The following is a 22,755-nucleotide window of genomic DNA, read 5'->3' as shown; positions in this document are numbered from 1 at the left end:
ATTATATTTATCATTTGTGATTGTGTTCTATTTGTTATTTGTAAGATTTAGGTTTGCATGAAAGTCATAATTTAGTTTTCTAAAGTGGGCCTGATTTTGTATCTGTGATGATTTACTTATTTTGGATTGAATTTTTACCTAGAATTTAGGTGATAGGTTAGCTAGGTACACTTAGGGGGAGTGGCTCACTATGGGGACCAGGGCCCAAAAGTGGCTGCCAAGATAACCCATAGATGAGTTTACTAATAAGCTATAACATTAATAAACTTTGGGTTGGTTTTACACATTAACAAAATAATTATGTGTCCAACTCATGCCTTGTGTGCTCGTATAGGCAGAGGGTGAAATTGGGAAGGCTTGTCCATTTGTTGAGATGTTGAGATGTTGAGCTGGTAAGATCATGCATTGCCTTGTCCTCATGAAAGGAATGTACGGTTCCACATGAGTTGTCGAATGGGGTCGGGGTCTAGAGAGACTACTAGGATAACCCATGTCAAGGCTATGCAATGACACTCATCCCTTTTGTGTGTCCTAGTTGCCTATTGTGTCAGTCTTACATAAAAACCCTCTTGGAGTTTCTTTAGATGCCCTTTAATGGTTTTGTGTATTAGCTATACTTTCATTTCTTGTGTTATGGTATCTTCCGTCTTTTTGGAAGTATGCATGTTCTGTTTATCTTCCCTAGCCTATTTGTTTATGTTTGGGGCATTGTGTCTATCTCCTAGCACGAGGGGTGGGCCTATGGGTTCCACATGGTTGGGTGGTGATGTTGTTCTCACCCATTGGGAATACTTTAGAGGACTTGCATGTGAGCGGCTAAGTGTACCTATTTCTTATGTTTCAAAGTCTTCACATCTTGGTTATGAGATGGTCTTCCTTTATGATGTAATTTGTAACCTATCTTCTAGAATGATGTAAGAGATGTGTAATTTACATAATTGTATTTGTATTCAAAGGTTGTTGATGTTATTTCAAAAGGAGGAGAATGTAAAATATATGTGTATTAATGGATGTTTTGCATGTTAATGGGTTTATGTCTTATGCATGAGTTCTTACTATTAGTATATGTTTATCATAGGAATCTTTCTTTTGGTATTTTAAAATGAACATAGAATAGATATTTATTCATTAAGTTATAAATTTAATTTAACAAAAAAAAAAATTTGCTATGTAAATTGTGTTTTTAGCTGTTTATTTTCTGGGTTCTCTAGTGGGGGCGTTACACTTGGTATTAGAGCGCATGTTCATGCACAAGGTACTCTAGTTTCATATGAACCCATTATGCTATTTTTGTAGATTTCATTGTCCGTGGTTGCGTACTAGATTTAAGAATTGTGTTTACATGTTTATTATTATTTATACACATTTTTTATAATAATTATAATATAATAAAATAGAATTCATAGCAATTAAATATATATTATTAATATGAAAAATTCTATTAATATATTAAAATCTTTTATTAAACAAATACATTTAATTATATACTAAAATTTATAATTTCAAATCTTATAAAAAAAGGGGGGTTAAATAATTTATATTTATAGTAATTTTGAATTTTAAAAAAAGTTTATATTTAATAATTAAAAAGAAAGGAAAGAAAAAGAGATTTTATGTTTTAATACATGTTTTAAAGAAAAATTAAAATTGATTCTTTTTAAACTTTATTAGTTTTATTAATATAAAAAGGAGAAGCTTTATTAAGAGATGGAATGAAGGCTTTTAATTAGTTAGAAGAGAAAAAAATAATGATTTAAGTGACTTTTAAAGCACATTATGGAATCCAGGCCATCATCTATAGGCTCGTGAATCTTGCCTTCCAAGGCCGAGGCAACCCTACCGTTGGACTCTATAATTATAAAAGGATCAATTTATTTCATAAATAAATAAACATGCACATGCAAATTGTGTTTTTCTATTAATTACTTTATTTAGCAAAAAATATCGTACACGTTATAGCTATATTTATTTAATAAATTATAATCTTTAATTAATAAAGATTTTAAAATAAATATATCTTGTTAAAATAAAACATTTTTTTTAATAAAGTAAAATATTAATTTTTTTTATTTTATCACTCTTTAATATTAAAAGAGAAATTGTTTAATAAATAAGCATAAATTATTTTGTAATTTATGAAATGAGGTTGTGATAATTTTCCTGTGGTTATGGCGTTATGCTCCTCTGTATATATTGTTGCACAAATGTTGCTTAAAAAAAAATGTAGCATGATTCGAGTGTGCCCTCGGGTGTTGCGTAGCGGTTACTCCCTCATTTGTGGCTAATGTTAGTCACCCAGTTATGTGAAATTTGTTTGTGATTGATGACTTATCTCATTTTTTATGAGATGTTTCCTATGTTGTATGGGATAGCATTGATTTTCTTAACTTTCTTATACCTAGAAATGGTCACCAAACTCTTCTATCTATCTATTTTGTGACACTTGTCGCCCTTAACTATTGTTGAAAATATGTGCACTTCTTGATGTAATGTTGAATTGATGAAATTTCTCCACTTGGGTTTTCTCTTTTATATTCTCATGGTGACTATTCTAAATGTTTGATATTGTTAGTCCTATTTGTGTGTTAAGTGTTGTTTTCTGTCATGTTCATTATGAACCTCTGATAGTATGTGCAAGGGAGGACATCATGGAGAATGTAAGACATGTGACTATGTAATAACAAAATTGTAATTCAACAAAAGGATTAAAAGCTGATTGTATAATCGTTAGCAGTTGAAATTCCTTGGACTAGGGGAAAGGACCCAGTAGTCGTGCACCCTAACTTCACGCTTCTCAAAATCCTACTTGGAAATTTTGAATCACTCCGATTTTTTTACAGCAGCTTACTTGGCAAGTCCCCTGCTTATAACTAAGGTTTCAGAGCCACATCATCAAATATGATGCCACATCAGCATGCTTTTTGCCAAGGTGTCCAAAACAGCCCCCAAAAAAAGTGAGACCAATAGGCGTGCATTAGAGACCCCAATAGTTGTGCAGCCGATGTGGCATCACCTGATTGGTTACTTTTTACAATATTAGTACATTTCTTAACAACTATTGGTACATTTCCTAACAACTGTTGGTACATTTCCTAACAAAAATTGATATTTTTTGTTTCAAACAATAGGTTTTATTTGTTCAATTTTTGGAACAAAAGGTATCAACAACCCTCACAACAATTGGAACATGCTCAACTACTGGGTCCTTTCCCCTATATGAAATGGTTAGAAGTGTGTGACTGGACAAAAGTAATTCTTATACAATATTGCATTAGGGAAGAACATGATAAATTATAAATGTTGTCTTCAATGAATGATAACTACATATTTTAGGTGATAATGCTTAGGCATGAATGCTCATGTTAGATTTTAATTGATGTTATATTATGCTTGAATTAAGAACTAAATTAAGTAGGATCATTGCATTGTTCTTCCTATATTTTTGAATAAGTTTGTGTTGATTTCAAAAGAATCATGTGATTTTTTTTCTTGTTAGACCTTGTTGTTGTGGATGTTACCTGAAGCTTGATGCTCTTGGTGTGATTATAGTCATGAATATGTTACCATTGATTTTGTTATTTTGTTGCTTATGGGTACTTTATGTGTCATTTTGGATGCTAACTCCCTGACTTAACGTATGGATTTGATTGTGTAGGGATGGGAAGTACCCTTAGATATAGTTATTTTTGTGCTTTATGATAATATGTATATCTATTGTATATTTATATGTATGCTATTTTCTAGTTTCCATGTTAGAGATTGGTGTGAGTTGGAAGTTTTCTCTTTAGAGGTTTTATCTTTCCTAGATAAGGTTGGAATAAATATTGTGAGGAAGCCCCTTGAGTTAAATCCTTGCTTTAAGGAGAAATCATAGGGGTGAGAAAAAGTGTGTTGGGATGTCTCGAAATGCCTTGTTCTTGTTTGTAGGCTTCCAAGATTAAGCCTAGTTCTAGGGGGGAGATGATAATGCCCCTCCATGTTTTGCTTCAAATAAATCAAAATTTGATTTATTAGACTATAGTTGATTTATTTTGTGTGGTTAATTTCACTGATCTATGTGAATGATTACATTCTCGTGATCCTTGTTGTTAGACTATGTTATGTTTCTTATGTATTTCAAGACATGATTATTGCTATAATTTATTGATTTGGTTATTGATGTCAGAATTGAGATACTTATGACATGGATTTTATTTTAATTATTCATTATGATGCATTATGTGATGTTTATCTATGTTTTGATAATATTATTTGAATTATTGATGATGTGAGATTCTATGCATTTCTTGCTTGGGGCTTAGGGAGATAGGAATGATTTCGTATTACTCATTCATGAGCTCCATACGATGTAACGATTTCTTATCACTAGTTGGGGATTAGAGATTTATATGTATATATGTATGTTTGTATACAACATGTTTTGGTGTAGGATTGCAAGTACTAGACATCGACTCCAATTGGTGCCACAGGTCTGAGAGTGTCTTTATAATTCCTAATGGTGGTAAAAGGAGAAAGTGCAAGACCCAAATTATACCTAACCCTAGCCTTGTCCTAATTTAGGAACAATTATCTAATTTTTATTTCATCCCATCAAATTTGTCATGTGGACAATATTTGATTACCCAATTGTCAATTGAGAGTCTTCTTTAGATGTTTGCACTATTGTATAATTTATTTGAGTGTGATATATCTTATGCCTATGTGTTGCAAATTAAATTAATAATTAATTAATGATCATTGTGGCTTTAAATGTAACTTTGATTTAGTAAATATATTTTAATATTTGATAATATTTAATAAATGAATTATGATTGATCGTTTATTATTTATTGTTTACTATTTATTATATGCTTACTGTTTATTGTTTCTTATTTATTATTTATTATTTGTTGTTTATTATTTATTATTTATTATTTATTATTTATTATTTATTATTTATCATCTATTGTTTATTATTTATTGATTATGATTTACTTTATTATTTATTATTTATTGTTTATTATTGTTTATTATTATTGTGTAAGTGGTTATTTATTTTTCTTTGAGGTGGAACTAATTGTTCGATCTAGGGAGAAACTAGTTGTCTTATTTTGTGGATAATTATATTTTAATTATTTATTTACTTATTTATTCTTTTTCTAGTTTTTGAGGAGTCAACTTTGTATAAAAGATTTGTAATTGGTGTTTTAGTATTTGTTACTATTATTTAATTGTTTTTATGGGAATTATTATTATTTTGGAATCTATTTAATATCATTAATGATTGTTTATTGTTTATTTGTTTAATATTTTAGGATTAGGGGTTTTTGTTTTACATGTGTTGTATTTAGGAGATTGTGTTTTATTTATTGGAATTGATTGAGAGGTGATTATGATTATTATTATTTTCTTTTCGAAGTTTTGGAGAGAAGAATCTAGGGAGAAATTTTGAGAACAAGAATTTGGGGCTCACAAATTTTCTTTGAAGCGTGATTGGAATTTCTTGAGCTTGATTGTTTTGAAGAATTGGTTGCTGATTTGAGAAGATTTTGTGTTTCAAAATTCAACATCGACATTCTCTTCTCTCTCTTTTTCTTTCACATGTTTTCAAGTAGCTATTCATTTTACTATTGATTTATGCAATTTGATTTTAAATGGTTATTAGGTGGAATTGGGATATGATTGAATTATATTTATCATCTATGATTGTGCTCTATTTGTTATTTGCAAGATTTGGGTTTACATGAAAGTCATAATTTAGTTTTGTAAAGTCAGCCCGATTTTGTATACGTGAAGATTTACTTATTTTGGATTGAATTTTTACTTGGATCTTAGGTGATAGGTTAGCTAGGTACACTTAGGGGGAGTGACTCACTCTGGGGATTGGAGTTCGAAAGTGGCTGCCAAGATAACCCATAGGTGATTTTAGTAATAAGTGATAACATTAATAAACTTTGGGTTGATTTTACACATTAACAAGATAATTATGTGCCCCACTCATGCCTCGTGTGCTCATACAGGAAAAAAGTGAGATTGGGAAGGCTTGTGCACCTATTGAGATGTTGAGCTTGATAAATAATGATGAACAGTAAATACTCAACAGATATTGAGAGGGGGGGTGAATTAGTATAGACAAAAACTTGTTTAACAACTTAAACTGGAAAGACTGCACTAACTGGTAAACAATATCACCAATCTAAGTCAAGGTGCTACCGGTAAAACACAGTATGACTAGACATAAAATGGTAACATCTAGATCTTCTCAAAACCTAATATCTCATCTCAACTTCACCCATATGCCTAAGCAAGTAATACATCAAAAATACAATAACCATTGGATCAACTTGCATGACCGCTTAACAGAAAACACTAAAACATCACATGAAAAAGCATCACACATAACACACTGATTTTTCACGTGGAAACCCAACTGGGAAAAACCACGGTGGGGATGAATACCCACAAGTTGTCCTTGAACTCTTCTGAAGTTCGCTCTGTTAGGAGCCTAGTCTGGTTAAAGACTTTACAACAGGTTCTGCTAAGAACCGATCCTGCTAGGGATCACCCAGTTAAGGGATGGCTAAATACTCGGTTAGAGGTTAAAACCCTGTTAAAGGTTACCTTGTAAGAGGGTTTGAAAAATCAATGATTTTGAGTCACCCTGTTAAAGGATTTACAAAAAGCCTATTAAAGCTACCAGGTAAATGGATTTTCCAATTGCTGAAATGGTTAGAAGTCAATAGGTAATACACTGATATGATAATAGCACTCAATGCCAAGGCAGATCCACTTTAGTTCCTTTACATCTACAATCACACTCTACAGATCTCTACTCATTGGTCCGGTCTGGCAAGAATCACTTCACACACATTCATTTGCCAACAACTTCAAATGAAAACCATCATTAACCTTATAGACAACAATTAGGTCAGTAGCCAAAACTAAAAACCCTAAGTATCTAGGTTAACAATACAATCGGTCCAATCTTGACCGTTTAATCACATTACATAGGGAAAAAAAATCTTGAACAAATCTCAAGACATTCTCCATCCTTCGTTCTTCACCATTCTAGAAGTTGATAACCCATCACACGCTCTCCACCATTTACTAAGATTTTGCACATTCCTAAGGTACAATCAATATTCTTCATGTAAGATCCTCAAGGAAATCCTTCACATGCACAAGGACGATGTGGCAACATGACCTGATCTTCATTTCAATGCTAACTCATCACAGGATGTCATTGGTCGAATCACACAAACTTGGAATGCATCAACCAAAAACCCTGAAGGTGAGACTACCAACTAGTAGTCAAATCAAATGAAATCCCAATACAAACTTTTCATATATCGGTTCACAACTTTGCATATACCAGCTCATAACTTTGCATATACTGGTTCACAACTTTGCATATATTGGTTCAAAACTTCTCATATAACAGCTCACTTGCCAGTTTGCTTACTTCAATATACTGGTTCATACTTCAACATATTGATATCAATGACAACATACATTATCATCATGTCATCAAACTCTGCTCATATGCCAACAGAGCTGGCAAGATCATGCATTGCCTTGTCCTTATGAAAGGAATGTATGATTCTGCATGAGTTGTCTAATGGGGGATGGGGTCTAAAGAGACTACGAGGATAACCCATGTCAAGGCTATGCAATGAGACTCCTCACTTTTGTGTGTCCTAGTTGCCTATTTCTTGTGTGATAATATATTCTATCTTTTTGGAAGTATGCATGTTCTATTTATCTTCCCAAGTCTATTTGTTTGTGTTTGGGCCCTTATGTCTCTCTCCTAGCATGGGGGTGGGCCTACGGGTTCCACATGGTTGGGTGGTGATACTTTTTCCACCCATGGGAATACATCAGAGGAATTGCATGTGAGTGTCTAAGTGGACCTATTCCTTATGTTTCAATGTCTTCACATCTTGATTAAGAGATGGTCTACCTTTATGATGTAATTTGTAATATATCTTCCAGAATGTTGCAAGAGACATGTAATTTACATAACTATATTTGTATTCAAGAGTTGTTGATGTTATTTCAAAAGGAGGAGAATGTAAAATATATGTGTATCAATGGATGTTTCATGTGTTTATGGGTTTATGTGTTCTACATGAGTTCATACTATTAATATATCCTTATCATAAGAATCTTTTTTTTCGTATTTTAAAATAAACATATAATAGATATTTATTTGTTAAGTTAGAAATATAAATTGACAAAAAATAAATTATTTTCTATGTAAATTACTTTATTATTTGTTTATTTTCTAGGTCCCCTAGTGGGGCATTACAGTCTTTGAAGATCAAGAAATGTAATTTTGCAAAGGACATATGGGATAGACTGAAGAAAATCTATGGAGAAGTGCCTAGCACTACTGAATCAAACTTTGGAAGGAATAAGAAGAAAGGATGAGGTAAGTGTACATATGATAAAAGTGGATTAGATAGTAGTTGTAGTAAAGATAAAAAGGAAACTCAGCTATTAATGGCTAAAGAGGTCCAATATAAGGATAAAACATCAAGGTGTGATAGTGGATCTCATTCATGCAATCAAAACTTATTTGGCAGTGATGAGAAAGAGGATGCTAATCCTGAGGTTGATCTTGAAGTAGAGTTAATATGTGCTCTTGAGGAATTGGACAAGGTAAGGAAAGAGTACAAGAAATACAAGAATTTTGTCATAAAGGAACAAGATCAGCTGAGCAGGAAACTTGAAGAATCGAAGCTAAATATTACCACTTTAACAACTTATGTATTGGAATCCAAGAGGATGAGTGAGGTAACAAAATCAAAATTGTAAGACAAAGAAAAGGAGTTTCAAAAGTTTGAAGAAGCTAAGGATAAAAGTGATGTAATAAAATTAGAATTGGATACACAAGAAAATGAGTGTCAAGAGCTAGAAGATGAAGTGACAAATCTTAGAAAAGAACTTGAGAGTTGCAAGGAAGATCTCAAGTTGAGATTGAAATGTGAAAGTAGCACAAATGCATTGGATGATATGCTAAAGATGAAAAGACATTCAAAGGATTCTATGGGCTTAGGATATGAGGCTGGACAATATTCTACTAGTGGGGAGTCATAAAAAAGGGACAAAAATTTTGTATCTTCAAGAATGAATAGTCATATGCAAACCTTAAAGGTCAAATATGATCCAAGAAAGAAAATATATTTAAATACTAAGTTGTTGAAAGTTTGAAGACACATGCTACTACTTTAGACAAGGAGAATGTTGTCACTTCTATAGAGAGTAATAATGTTGATCCAAAGAAAAAGGCCAAGCTGATTGATGATGGTACCACCAAAGTCAAAGACATAAGGAAGATGCATAGAAGACCAAAATACACTACTCCCAAGATTGAGAACAACAAGAAATCAAAAGGAAATATTGTTGCAGATGTACAATCCAAGATCAACAATAGAGGAAGAAGAAATAGAGAAAGCAAGTCCACAAGATCTTCACCTGTTCAACAAAATCATTATGTAAGGTACAATCTTTCCTTCTTTGGTTATTGCTATTCATGCAAAGGATATGGTCATAAGGAAAGTGAATGTATAAAATGGTCTAAGAAGGGTCAAGTCACATTATCTAGAAATGGAAATGTAGTATGTCACAAATGTAATGCATACGGACATAAACTTTCAAATTGTAGCCTCATGCAAAGATCAACTCCAAGTTATGAAAGCAAAAATGCTTTTGCTGTCCTAAGAAATATGAATGTGATTTTTTATAATTGCAATAAAGTTAGTCATAAGAGCTGTGAATGTAGAAGAAAAATAATTCAATCAAATGACAGGCCCCCCGCTTCCTCATTCAACAAAAATGTAAAATCCAATAACTATGGTCATTGAGAAAGAGAATGTAGAACGTATGGAAGTGAGTGAATCCCCCTGCGGGGTATCCTCATTCATCTAGTCTAGTCCCAAGTGGCGGTTGGTCGAGAGAAATGGATAGGAACCTGAGGGCACCATAGGCTTATAACGGAAAGTCCAAAACCAATTATAACTCGATCAAATCGCTTGAACTCTTTTTCAAGTTCATGAATTCATGCCGCATATCAAATGTTAATAAATAATGTGAAATATGACATGTGAATGGATGAGGAGTGAGTTAATGTTAAACCTTAAAAAGATCAAAGGAACCAAGAAAGGAACATTCAGATATGGAAACTTAATTGTCTGTTTAATGCGTTATTTCCTGAATGAGCTACCTTGCAAATTTTATGTTTGAGTCGGTTATTGTGCTTATCCTTATTGATTTGTTATCCGGTGTGGAACCAGTGAGTTTTTGAACCTCTATGTTTGAAATTTTCTTACTAGGTTCTTGTCCAACCCTAGGTAAGTCAGTGACAACTTGAATAGCTTCCTTTGTGATCATGTAGGGTTTTTCTGACCAAATGAATTCATTATGAACCATGCTCAGGATGTATCTGATAAATTCATCCTTGAATTCTGGTAAATATAGAATATCGGTTAACCCTAGATCCTCAATTGCCTTAAATTCTAGTTTAATGTTTTTGGTGTCTCCCAGTATCATTGATTGATACATGCTTTTTATATCTTCAGTGCCCAGATCCTTAAGAGTGATGTGGATGTATACCCTCACATCTTCAACATACATTACTCCTTCAGGAACCCTAGAAAACTCTCCCACAGAGTCTTCATTCTTCGTAATTTTGGGAACCTCCTTAAATACTAGCCTTAACCTATCCTTAACTTCAATGATTGTCAGATTTGCAATAAAAGTAGGAGCGGAAGATTCAGATGCCATTTCGGAAAATACCTGAGTGAATGCCAATGAGAGATTTGAGTGCTTTAGATAAATAATTGAAATCATCTCTTAATTCTTTGCTCGCTCTCAGTTCGCCTTTACTTTGCTCTAATTGCTTGAATGCTCGATGAGTGAAATTGAATTCACTTAGCTTCTTTTATGAGCAAATAAAACCCTAATTTTCTATCATTAATATTTCACAAACAACCCTACGGATATCGGTTTCATAGTTTAGTGCTGAGGTAATCTTCATCGATGATAAACATAGTTCTCTAGATTTCTTTCCAAATCTCCTTAGATCTCTTCTAGGGTAATATGCAAAATTTAGAAGTGACTTTGCCAACCCCTAAGGCTTTTGCCTTAGTTACCGGTGGAATTTCCTACCGATGGAGGAATACTCTATTCTATAGGTGGATTTGCCAGTATAGATCCATCTCCACTTTGTTCTTTAGATTTTCTAACCCATCTCTTGGTATGATCTTGATGTATTTCATCTACCTTCTGCTTCCCTTTCTCATTGTCTTTATCATTATTAGCCGGTTGAGTCTTTCTTCTATAATACTTAGCAATATGACCCATTTTGTTGCATGCATAACATGTAACATTATTCTTTTGAATTACTTTGACATATCCGGTATTATTATTATTTCTTGACCTACAGTGATTAGCAAAATGTCCAAACTTTCCACATGCATGACATTTAACATTCATTCTACAATCTTTTGATTTATGACCATATTTCTTGTAATTTGTGCATTTGACCGGGAACAAAATTATAGTTTTGATTTGCCTTAATTCTACATTGTTTAGCCATATGCCCAAATTTATTGCAAACAAAGCATCTACCATTGAATTTATAAGCATTAGATTTCCTTATCGGTTTCCTCTGTTCTGATGAGTTCTACATACCGGTTGTCTGATCTTCATTAGTAGTACCGGAGCATTCACCTTGTACAAGTCCAAGTCCTCTAGAATCATCAATCTGTCTTTGTCTTTTCAGTAAGTCATCCAATTGTGCAACATTGATCCTAAACTTTTCTTTATATTCCCTTGCAGTAGTCAGATGTAGTGCCCCTACCCTAGTCAGCTTTGCAAAACCGGTTTGACCTTGGTTGACTTTTTATGTGGCATTCTTAAGTGGTTGATTATTTACCATGATGTAATGTTGTAGTCAGATATTTTGATTATTGTTCCTCTTGTTCTTGTTATTGATATCGAGCTAACTCCTTTATTTTATATATATATATATATATGTATGCTTGTGTGACTCTTGGTTGTAGGAGATTGGAGGTACAGTACCACCATGGTGCAAGGTTCGTCTTCGTCAGGATTCATAGTGTTAAGTATACCTCTTTCACCCTAGGTGGTCATAAAACCCTCGTGTTACTCTAGTCATGCTCGAGTGAGCATTACTTGTGGTCCGTCAATTTCCTTTTTTGTTTGGTTCACGAGTTGTGTATTTGGTTGGCTTCCTTGGTTTGCGTGCCTTGCGTGTGGTAAAAATTGAGTATTTTATCCTAGGTATTTAATTTGATTTAATATGTTCATTTACACATTAGTATTTGAGGAATTAAAATAAATAGGTTCTTTTATGTGATTAATCGTTAATTAAAAAGATCACTCTATATATGTTGTAGCAAGTTTAATTTAATGGTTAATTTAAAATTGAAAATTTATTAAGTTCATGCATTTTGAAAAGGGAAGATTTGAAGTTATTTGAAATAAAAATAATTTAATCCCTTTTTACTTTTTAGAAAAGAAAGGTTAATTTTAATTATTTAAGAAAATCAATTTTGACTAGAAAAGTAAGTTTTATTCATATATATTCGATTTAGTGTGAAAGATTGATTTTGGGAATTTAATTTAATTAAAATATTTTATCCTCATCAATATTGTGAAATATAAATGTTAGCTTAGTTAATATTGAGAAAATTAAAATTAAATGAGAGAGAATTATTTTAATTTTAATTAGAAAAGCAAGTTAGATTATTTGAATAGTTGAAAAGAATGATTATTTTCATTTTTTATTTAAAAAGTGTTTAAATTCTAAATTAAGGGATTAGGTCAAATTTGATTCCATTTAACCTAGGTTGGAATGTATTTTTAGGGTTGTTGATTTTTTTTGGAAAAAATATTTTTGGATGGAGAAAATTGGGGATTTTGTGAAGGATGGATTTTTACAGCTGCAGGTTGGGTTCTTCTTCAAAAATCTTTCCAGGAATGCGAAAAGAGGTAGGATTCTTGTTTACTTTTTATTTCGTTGTTAAATCAAAAATGGTGTTTGGTTGTTATTCGTGAAATTCTAGTTTAAAAATCCATGAATGTTTCTAAGATTTGAGTTTTAGCTTTGGAAAAATCTTCAAATGGTGTTTTTTTTAAGAAATTCCGGAAAATATTATAGAGCCTGTGGATAAAAGAAATTGGGGGTTTTTAGTTATTTTTATTTTATGGGTTGTTGATTTAGTTTTAAAATCAATTTTGGTATTCTTGGTCAATCTGGAAAATTTTACAAAGACTGTTAACAAAGAAATTTGGGGGTTTTAGTTTATTATTGTTTTACTTTTATGGGGTTTTGATTTGATATAAAATCTCAAGATAAACTGTAAAACAGAATTTATTCTCAGAGAATTTTGAGTCTGTGTTTGCAGAAGTGGGGTTTGTTTTTATTTTATTTTGGAAGCTATTATAAAAAAAAATATAATTTTTTTTTTTATTTTGGGTGTGGGGAGCTTTCGCTCTACCCACAGCCCTATGGAAACCCACGGCTGTGGTTCCATGCTATGGAAACCACAGACCATGGAGTCCACGTTCTGTGGCTCCACAATGTGGAGGCCACGGCTATGGTTCCACACTGTGGAAACCACAGTTCATGGTTCTCCACGGCTGTGGAGACCACAGTTCGTGGAAACCACGATTGTGGTAACCACAACCCGTGGGATCCACGATTGTGGTAACCACAACCCATGGGATCCACGACTTTGGTAACCACGGTGTGGGGGCCACCATGTGGCAAGTTAAACTTTTTTTTTTTTTATTTTATTAAAAAATTTTAAAATAGCATTTTTTAATTATTAATTATTAATTAGTATGTATGGTATTAATTGGGAATTAATATGCATATTTATATTAATTAATACTTAATTTGTAAGGTTATTATGAATTGTTAATTAGTATATATTGTATTAAAGGTGTATATATATATATATATATATATATATATATAAATTAACATTTAATTGCTATTTTTCCTATATGTATGCAAGGAGGTGTTAATTTGATTGGGAAAATGATCATTGACTTTATTTCTTTCAAAATTTGTATTTTCATTTTTGGAAAGTCTATATGTGTGTTGCAAGAGATGAGATTTGATTATCGTGTTTGATAAAAAATGGAAATGATGATTTTATTATTGCATATCGTATTTTTAGTTGACCAATGTTTATTTAATTATATTCTTGTGATTTTGTTTGGAAATCCATAATAATGTAATTATGTTTTTGTATGATGTTAATGAAGTATAGTGAGTTAGTAAACCATAAATGTCATGTTTTTTTTAGACAAAGTAGACAGATAGAAAATAACTTAGATCTATTAGAAAACTGGGTCGACATCAGTTATGTGATGCTTTTGTTTCTCATGTTTCATGGATAGTGCTAGCATGTATGGATGTCATTTTGATAGAATGTACAAGTGATTAGATGAGATTTATTGTAATGCATGTATGCAGTCATCTCTTAAATGCAATAAATTGGATCATGGAGGAATTGTACTCTGTTAATGTTAATGAAAATAAGTATGCATGAAAATACCTCATTAGTTATGATGTAATTATAGTACATTTTGGAACAAGGTGCTTGGCATGTGTTTAGTGTAAATTTGTATGTAATGAATGGATAACAATTATTGGATGAACTTGTCATATTACCTAAATTGTAATTCTAATGGATGAATTGCATTTGGTTACCTACATTTTTATCTTAATAAATGTACTTCATCTTATTAGCTATGTTTTAACTATAATGGATGAACTCATTTGGTTATTTACATTTTAACCTCAATAATCATATTAGCAATATTTTAACTAAGTTGGATGAACTCATCAAGTTAACTATATTTTAACCTTAATGGATGAATTCATATGTTATCTATGTTTTAACTTCAATGGGTAAATATCCTCATGTTAGACTCATCTTCAACCTTAATGGATGAACACGCCCTACTATCTATAATGTTAATTTACTGAACAAATTATATCAATGTTTTAAGTAATAATATGTAATTAAGATATCCTATTTAATTGGATCAAATGTCACGAGTTGAATTGGGTGTTAAGTTATGTATTCACATTGGGAAACTCCTTAGGTTTGTTTAGTCTTCCAGTGTGTTATCTAAACATATGATAACTCATCATAACATCATGTTGTGCTTAAAACTCTAAAAAAAAACATATTTGCACTCCATTTGTGCATTTTAGCTCTATCCCTTCAGGGTTTCCTGGCGGGGCACTACATCAGATCATCTCTAGGAGTATTTATTTGCCTTTCAAGTTCTTGTTCATTGTTCTGGGAGTGTGCCAAATCACTTCTCAATAGATTATTCTCATGAGTCAGTCTTCCACATTCATCAAATTTTTTCTTCAAAGATAAAACAAGACTATCTTCCTTCTTCTTTTTGTCCTCAATGTCTTTCGATAACCTCATGGTTAGATCTTGAATTTCATTCTTCATGAGCATATTTGCTTGACTTAGTTTTTGACATTGTTCCTTAGGAGCATTCTTCTCCTCATCATCTGGTTGTTGCAAAATTTATTTTCTTTTGGCTTGAGAAGATGACAACCTTTCTTGCAAGATAAGAATGAATTCATTTGCAGAATTCAATTCTTCTTGTAATTTCAAGTTCTTCATCCTTTCAACATCATAATCCTCAAGAGCCATCTCAAGTTGCCTTTCCATAGCCATATTCAAAGATTCTGGTTTCAGGATCTTCCTCAAGCTATTAAACTTCTTCTGAGGTACCAAGCTCTGATACCAATTGTTCGGATCTAAGAACACTGAAAGGGGGGGTGAATCAATGTTCTGGCAGAATCAACTATTTTTAACTTTCTACACCATGCAAGTATGTACCAGTAAACAAATAAGCATATAACAAGAAGCAAATAAACCATCCACATAAATGAACACCATAACATACAAAATTTATAAGTGGAAAACCTCAATGAGGAAAAACTACGGTGGGATTTGTGACCCACAATATCAGTTGGAACAAATCAAGTTGGTATTACCATTTAATTGTTGGTTTTTCCATCAATGCCAAAGGGGGAGATTGTTGGCATTTCAATAAGGATATTGAGAAGGTTGTTGGAGATTGTTGATATAACTAAAGAAGGATGATTATTGTCTTAATAATATTATTTTGTCATTGATGTCAAGAAATTGATTTTCTAATTCAGTATGATGTTGCCATATCTTGAGAAGTATGTTTTGATGAGTATTAAGAGGTTAGTATGTGACACAGAAGAATGTAATAATAAAGGGGAGAAATAAGTTATTCAATGGGCAACTATTACCGAGTTAGACAATGACGAGATCATGTTGTTTTGATTGTTTTGATATCCTACACATGTTGTTGATTATAAGTTTAATACTGTATTATGTCACCGAGCAAGGAACCTAGTCGGTAAACCCTAAGGTACCCAGTCGGTTAACCCTAAGGTTATCGATATTGGTTAATGAAGGCAGAATGTCTACCGAGCGAAGTTCAGTATTAACAGAGTAACAACCGAGTTATAATAGACCACATTGGATGGATAAAAATATTAATTAATGAAGGATGCTGATAAGTAGGAGATGAATAAATGATTGGTTTGTCATGCAAGAAGTTTGTTAAGCATCTACGACAATGAAAAATCAAGAGGAAGATCTACAACACAGATTGAACCGCAATAACCTAGCACAAGTTCCAAGGAAGGAATGCAAGTTCCAAGGCAAGGTAAAACATTTTCAGATCGAAGGATACATTGAACCTAGTCAAGTTTGATGATCTGATGACTAAGATTGATCATGGGAAATGTGATCAAGGAGATTAAGTGGTTAGAAATTATTTATAAATAAGGAATTGTTGATAAACACTATATGTGGGCAAATGTATGCACAGTGATGCTACAGGAATGTTTACCGAGCTCAGAAGCTTGAAGATCTGATTGAAGAATAGATTGAAAAGCCCAACAAACCCATCAAGGGATTAGATAAGTCTTATGACAAGATTTTTTTTGAGAAAATAAGAATCTGCTTTAGCATTTCAGATGTGAAGTTGCAGATATATTTTATTACTATTGTTTATTTTGCAAGTGATAGGAAATCTCTTAACCAAGTGGACCTAACAGTCTTATTTGTAAACCCTCTAGCAAGGTAACATTCTAAATGAGTGTTTGAAATCCTTTGACAAGGTCACTTTTAACAAAGTGCAAGACTCTAACAAGTCTAAGGGAAATCCCTTAACTGGGTCACATCTAGCAATGTGTTTCTAATATTTAACAAGATTTGCTTTTAACCGAGCATACTTTGGAAGGGTATATTTCTTAGTGGGTCCGAAATCCCATAGTGGTTTTTCTCTATTTGGTTTTCCACATTAAATCTAGTTATATGTGTTGTGATGTTATCTGTTCATGAGTTTGAATGTTTTGCAGTTTTGATTATGTATTCTGAAGTATAAGCTACCGAGGTTGAATCTGTTGAATATATTGAAGATTAAGTTTGTATGATTCACCTCCCCCCTCTCATCTTGTTTACTATTTGCATCAGAGGTTTACAATTGGTATTAGAGTTGTGGACTCTAGAAGACAAGTTTAAAGGTACTTGACGCAAAGATCCAAAGATGCATAAAAGGAATGCACCAAAGTTGAACAAGTCAAGTTTCTCCACATGGCAGAAAAGGATGAAGCTGCACTTATCAAGAATTGGAGAATATGCAACATACTATTTGGAGAATGATTACATAGCACCTAGCACCAACCTAATGACCTTGGAAGAGATAAAGGCAAAGCAAGAACATATTCAAGCTATGATTGAAATAACATCAGCATTGACCAACTCAGAGTTTAATGATCTCAAAGGCTATAATGATCCAAAAGCAATGTGGACCAAGCTCATATCTATGTATGGTAGTGATGAACATGTTCAAAGAGAAAAAGTAGATAGTCTAAGAGGACAACTTGAATCCATGAGAATGAATGAAGTTGAGAACATAACCCAATACACTACAAGGTTAAAGGAAATTGTCAATCAAATTAAAAGAGCAGGAGGAACTATTGAAGAAAAGGATGTAACAAGTAATTTGTTGAGAACCCTTCCACCTGCTTATGCCATTTGAGTCTCTACAATCAATGAATTAAGGTTTGTACCAAACATGCCAGTCTCTTTGGATGCCACTATTGGTAAGCTACATGCATTTGAGTTAAGTAATTTTGATAATAGTGGGTCTTCAATAAATAAAGTAGAATCTGTATTTAGTTCTTTTCATATTGGTGAATCTGATGACTATAATGATAGAATGAATAAGTATTCTAAAGGAAATCATAGTGGAGCAAGTGAGAGATTTTGTAAAAACATGGAAGAAGTACTCAAACTATATGAGGAAATCAGAAAGCAAGAACATTTTGAAGCACTATTGGCCAGAAGGTTACCGAGAGGCAAAAGTAAGTATAAAGGAAATCTACCTTTAAAATGTTTCAATTGTGATAAAATAGGACATATGGCTTCTAACTGCCCTGACAAAGAATCTAGTGAGAAGAGAGAATACTGAGAAGATAGACATAAAGACAATCACTACAGAGGACACCGAGACTTCAAAAGGAGAGACAGAAAGACATGCCTAGTAGCTAATGGGGAATCCAACGATGATAAATTTGATGAAACTGATACAGAGGAAGTTGTTTATATGGCTATTAAAGATGGATCAGATGAAGAATGGTATGAAGAAAAAGCCTTAATATCTCACATAAATAATAATTATTCTTGGATCATAGATAGTGGATGCTCACATCACATGACAGGTGATAAACACAAGTTTGTTAAATTAGAAGACTATGATGGAGGATATGTAAGATTTGGTAATGATGCACCATGTCCAGTGAAAGGTAAAGGATCTATAACACTTCTTGATAATGCTAAATGTGATGATGTATACTGGGTTGTGTTGAATTGTGGTGACTGATCAGCATAGTACTGTACACTCAGCACGTATCCTCGCTGGGGTCCGGGGCCGGGCCGGGCCCCGGGCAGGGGTTCGGGGGCGGCAGCCCCTGAGAAAGCGGGGGTTCGGGGGCAGTAGCCCCCGAGAAATTTTTTTTTGCCATTTTTTGTTGATGAAAACCGACATTGTAATAAAACCCTAAAAAAGGCTGACTTTGTTTGTTGCCCTAAAAAATGCATGTTATAAGCATCTGGGATGCTTAAGGCATTGTAAGGTTGATGTACTATTTTTGCTGGATAATAAGAAAGATTGGACGGCTGTGTATGGTGGACGTAACCCATTCTAGGTGAACCACATTAAATCTCTGTGTTATTTGTGTCCTGTTTTATTTCTTTATCTTTTGTATTTAAATTTGCATATAATTGTTAGTTCATATTTGCTTCAGATCTGCTTGAAACCCTAACAATTGGTATCAAAGCGAGGTTTTCTGTAAATTGGTAGGACTTTCATATTTGAGTGGGAGCAATGGAGGATTCCAAATTCAAGGTCAAAAAGTTTAACAACCAGAATTATCAGTTATGGAAAATGCAGATGGAGGATTACCTGTATCAAAAAGATTTGTGGCGGCCATTGGAAGGAAAGGCAAAGAAACCGACCACAATATTAGATGAAGAGTGGGACATTTTAGATAGAAAGGCACTGGGATCCATTCGATTATGCCTTGCGGTGTCTGCAGCATTCAATATAACAGAAGCAAAAATGACTGTAGATTTGATGGCAACATTGGCTAAGCTGTATGAGAAACCCTCGGCTTCGAATAAGGTATTTCTTATGAAGCGTTTGTTTAATTTGAAAATGAGTGAGGGAGGATCTGTAGCGGAGTACTTAAATGAATTTAATACAATTACCAGTCAATTGTCTTCGATAAAAATTACCTTTGCAGAAGAGGTTAGGGCTCTCTTGATTTTATGTTCTTTGCCAGAAAGCTGGAATAGCTTGGTTATGGCTGTAAGTAACTTTGTCTCTGGTAAAAATACTTTGGTATTTGATGATATTGTTGGTGTTATCCTAAGCGAGGAAATGCAAAGGAAAAGCACAGGCGAGACTCCAACATCATCGGGTAGTGTTTTGAGTGTGGAGAACAGAGGAAGATCAAAGGAAAGAGGAAAAGGCCCTGGGAATGAGAAGTCACGAGGGAAGTCAAAGAAAGGACGCTCTTAATCTAGAGGAAAGAAAGATTGCTGGTACTGCGGAAAGCCTGGTCATCTAAAGAAAGACTGTTGGTCTCGGAAAAACAAAGGAGGAGACAAAAATGAAAATGATAGTAAGGAAGCTAATATTGCAAGTAATACTTTACAAGATGCTTTAATCTTATGTTTGGATAATGTTAATGATTCCTGGGTAATAGATTCTGGGGCTTCATTTCATGCTACACCCCATAGAAAATATTTTCTAGATTATGTTCAAGGTGATTTTGGATAGGTATATTTGGGTGATGATGAGCCCTGTCAAATTGTTGGAAAAGGAAAGATAAAGATCAAGTTGCAGAATGGTAATGACTGGTTTCTGCAGGAGGTAAGACATGTTTCTAATTTAAGAAGAAATTTAATTTCTACAGGGCAACTAGGTAGTGAAGGTTGCATAGTTACCTTCTTAGACAGTATGTGGAAGGTCACTAAAGGATCGTTAGTAGTAGCTAAAGGTGCGAAGGTAGGCACATTATATCTGTGTACTGGTAACACTTACTCTACCTTAGCTGCTACAGATAAAGTTACTGCAGGGACAACAACAATAAATGTTGCAAGAACAGATTCGATAATGTGGCACCATAGGCTTGGGCACATGAGTGAGAAAGGGATGAAAATCCTTCACTCCAAAAATCTATTGCCAGGACTAAAGAAGATTGATTTAGAGTTCTGTGAGAACTGTGTTTATGGTAAACAGAAAAGAGTCAGATTTCTCAAGGTTGGGAAAGAGAAAAAGAGTGAGAAGTTAGAGCTTGTACATTCAGATGTATGGGACCGACTCAGGTATCATCTCTTGGTGGCTCTTGTTATTATGTTATTTTTATTGATGACTCAACCAGAAAAACATGGGTATATTTCCTAAAACAAAAATCAGATGTTTTTGAAACTTTTAAGAAATGGAAAGCTTTGGTTGAGAATGAGATAGGAAAAAAGTTGAAGTGTCTCAGATCGGATAATGGAGGTGAGTATTGCAGCAAAGCATTTGAAGATTACTATTCCTTAAATGGGATTCAAAAGCAGAAGACAGTTCCAGGAACTCCACAAGAAAATGGTGTGTCAGAGAGAATGAATAGGACCATCATGGAACGTGCGAGGAGCATGAGATTGCATGCTGGATTGCCCTTACATTTTTGGGCAGATGCTGTACATACTGCTGTCTATTTGATAAATAGAGGACCTTCAACCCCTTTAGATGGTGGTATTCCAGAGGAGGCATGGATTGGTAAAAAGGTAAATTATTCTTTCCTAAAAACTTTTGGTTGCGAAGCTTTTGTCCATGTTGATAAAGAAAACAGAGGTTGATGCTAAATCTCAGAAATGTACCTTCATTGGATATGGGATAGATGAATATGGCTATCGGTTATGGGATTTTGAAAATAAGAAAATAATTAGAAGTAGAGATGTTATATTCAATGAGAAGGTTATGTATAAAGAACAGATGCAGGAAAAGAAGCATGAACAGGATAAACAAGAATATGTGGTGTTGGATGAGATTCCTGAAAATGAAATGCCACAGGTACCTGATGCTCAGCAACAATAGATTGTCCCACAAACTCCTGCAAGTGTTAGATGTTCTACGAGGACAAGTAGACCCCCTGAAAGATTTTCTCCTTCTTTGTATTCTATTTTATTAACAGATTCTGGTGAACCAGAAGAATATGAAGAAGCAATGTAGGTGGATGCCAAACAACAGTGGCAGCTAGGTATGAAAGAGGAGATGGACTCCTTGATGAAAAATAAGACTTGGGACTTAGTCCCTTTACCTGCAGAAAAAAGAGCCTTTCCTAACAAATGGGTTTATCGGCTGAAGGAGGAGGAAGGAGGTCAGAAAAGATATAAGGCCAGACTTGTGGTAAAAGGTTTTGCACAGAAAAAGGGTATAGATTATGATGAAATATTTTCTCCAGTTGTAAAAATGACTTCAATTAGAACTGTACTTAGTCTTGTGGCTGCAGATGATTTACATCTTGAACAATTAGATTTCAAAACAGCTTTTCTCCATGGAGATTTGGAGGAGGAAATTTACATGTTGCAACCACAGGGATATGAGGTCAAAGGTAAGGAGAAATTGGTGTGCAGGTTGAAGAAAAGTCTGTATGGCCTAAAGCAAGCACCCCGACAATGGTATTTAAAATTTGATAGTTTCATGGCTGAACATGGTTATCATAGATGTCATTCTGATCATTGTGTATATTTTAAGAGATTTGATAATGGCAGTTATATTATCCTGTTGCTTTATGTTGATGACATGCTTGTTGCTGGGTCTAACATGCAACATATAAATGATCTTAAACAGAAATTAGCCAGGTCATTTGCTATGAAGGATTTGGGTGCAGCTAAGCAAATTCTCGGTATGAGGATTACACGGGACAGGAAAAATAGAACCTTGAATTTGTCCCAAAGTGAGTATATAAAGAAGGTGTTGAAAAGATTTAACATGCAAGATGCAAAAGCAGTTAGTACACCTTTGGCTAGTCATTTCAAATTGACTAAGGAGATGTGCCCAAAGGCACAGGAAGAGGTTAATAAAATGTCTAACATCCCGTATTCATCA

Source organism: Cryptomeria japonica, chromosome 9, assembly GCF_030272615.1.
Source record: "Cryptomeria japonica chromosome 9, Sugi_1.0, whole genome shotgun sequence".
NCBI lineage: Eukaryota > Viridiplantae > Streptophyta > Pinopsida > Cupressales > Cupressaceae > Cryptomeria > Cryptomeria japonica.
Note: the sequence above shows the minus strand (reverse complement) of the source record.